The 2,227-nt window shown below is 51.6% G+C and overlaps 1 pseudogene; it reads left to right on the forward strand.

Moving 5' to 3' along the window:
- The first annotated feature begins 541 nt into the window (after positions 1-541).
- LOC129675074 (transcriptional adapter 2-beta-like) lies at positions 542-1,804 on the forward strand (annotated as a pseudogene).
- Positions 1,805-2,227: the final 423 nt, after the last annotated feature.

Here is a 2,227-nt window from a genome sequence, read left to right on the forward strand (position 1 = left end):
TTACACAATGGAATCCTACTCAGCAATTTTTACAAAAAGAAAGCATGAAATTTGCAGGCAAATGGTTGGAACCAGAAAAGATCATCCTGAGTGAGTTATTCCAGGAGCAAAAAGGCACGGTATATACTCACTTATAAGTGGATATTAGACATATAATATAGGATAAACATAATAAAATCTGTATACCTAAAGAAGCTAAGCAAGGAGGAGGACCCTGGGTAAGATGATCAGTCCTCATGCAGAAAGGCAAAGGGGATAGACATCGGAAGAGTGAGAAAACAGGCAACAGGACAGGAACCGACCACAGAGGGCCATATAAAGACTTTACCCAGGGGCTGGGCAGGGCTGGTCAGGAGGGAGCAAGTCTGCTGAGGAGGGTAAGCTGCCCACCTGGCGGGTCTGGTGGCGCCTGGGCGGGGCGGCCGTGGCAGCTGCTGGCGGCGCAGGCGCGAAGGGCACATCGGGCGCGGTGGGCCCAGCAGGGGGCGCTGATAGCTGGGGACGCGACGATTCGGGCTGGATGGCAAACGAGGGAGTGAAGATGGCAGAGCTGGGTAAGAAGTACTGCGTGTACTGCTTGGCTGAGGTGAGCTCGCTGCGCTTTCACTGCACCGAGTGCCAGGACATCGAACTGTGCCCCGAGTGCTTCTCAGCCGGTGCAGAGATCGGCCACCACCGGCGCTACCATGGCTACCAGCTGGTATACGGAGGATGAGTCACACTCTGGGGGCCTGAGGTAGAGGGCGGCTGGACCAGCCGCGAGGAGGAGCTGCTGCTGGACGCCATTGAGCTGTTTGGCTTCGGCAACTGGGAAGACATGGCTGCATATGTTGGTGCTTCACGCACTCCTCAGGAAGTGATGGAGCACTACGTTAGCATGTACATCCATGGGAACTTGGGCAAAGCCTGCATCCCTGACACCATCCCCAACCGGGTGACAGATCATACCTGCCCCACTGGGGGCCCTCTCTCACCCAGCCTCACCACACCTTTGCCCCCTCTGGACATCTCTGTGGCTGAGCAGCAGCAGCTGGGCTACATGCCACTGCGTGATGACTATGAGATTGAGTATGACCAGGATGCTGAGACACTCATCAGTGGGCTCTCCATGAACTATGATGACGATGATGTGGAGATTGAGCTTAAGCATGCCCACGTAGACATGTATGTGCGAAAGCTGAAGGAGAGGCATCGCCGGAAGAACATTGCCCGAGATTACAACCTGGTGCCGGCCTTCCTGGGCAAGGAAAAGAAGGGGAAGGAGAAGGCACTGAAGCGAAAGATCACCAAGGAGGAGAAGGAGCTGCGGCTGAAATTGCGGCCACTCTACCAGTTCATGTCCTGCAAAGAGCTTGACGATTTATTTGAAAGCATGCACAAAGAGAAGATGCTTCGCGCCAAGATCAGAGAGCTGCAGTGGTACCGGCACAACGGCATTACGAAGATGGAAGAGTCAGCCGAGTATGAGGCTGCCAGACACAAACGGGAGAGGAGGAAGGAGAACAAAAAATCTGGCCAGCTCCAAAAGGGGGAAGGAGGACGGCAAAGACAGCGAGTTTGCAGCCATCAAGAATCTTCCTGAGTTTGAGCTGCTGTCAGATCGAGAGAAGGTTCTCCGTAGCTTTTTGCACTTGAGTCCTGCACAGTATGTGACTGTCAAGACTATTATAATTAAAAGTCACCTCCAGAAGTGACAAAGGATCCCCTCTAAAAGTCGCCTTCCCAGTTATCTGTACAGGTCCTAAAGAAAAGGATTTTAAATTTCCTCACAGAAAATGGGTGGATATCTAGGGATGCTTCCTGAGGCCAGATGTTGCTGAAGCAGCTTGTGAGTCAAATGACCTGGGGTCTCCCCCAACATTGTAGCTCTTTTAAGCAAATTGAATTCTTTTTTCAAGGCTTAATTTTTTTTTTTCCATGACCCTCTGGAAGAAACAATAATAGCAATCTTAAATCGACTCATGGAAGAGATAAGCGTGTGTCTTTTTAACTTAGTCCTAAGATAATACTTTCAGAAGACAGTTTGCCTTTGTGTTCCTCTGAAGACTGTCCCCACCTTGGACGAGTCCCCTATTTTTCATGAGCCTTTCCCCATTTGGGTCCAGAAGCTGTTATGCTATGGGAGCCAGGAGCTCTGTGTTCCTGCCGTCAGCTTCTCCCTGGTGACACAAGCTTTACTCAGGTAGGCTGTGTTGGCACCCCTTCACTGAGCCCACTGCTGCCCCCC

Source organism: Psammomys obesus, unplaced genomic scaffold (assembly GCF_907164565.1).
Source record: "Psammomys obesus unplaced genomic scaffold, mPsaObe1.curated_primary_1811, whole genome shotgun sequence".
Lineage (NCBI taxonomy): Eukaryota > Metazoa > Chordata > Mammalia > Rodentia > Muridae > Psammomys > Psammomys obesus.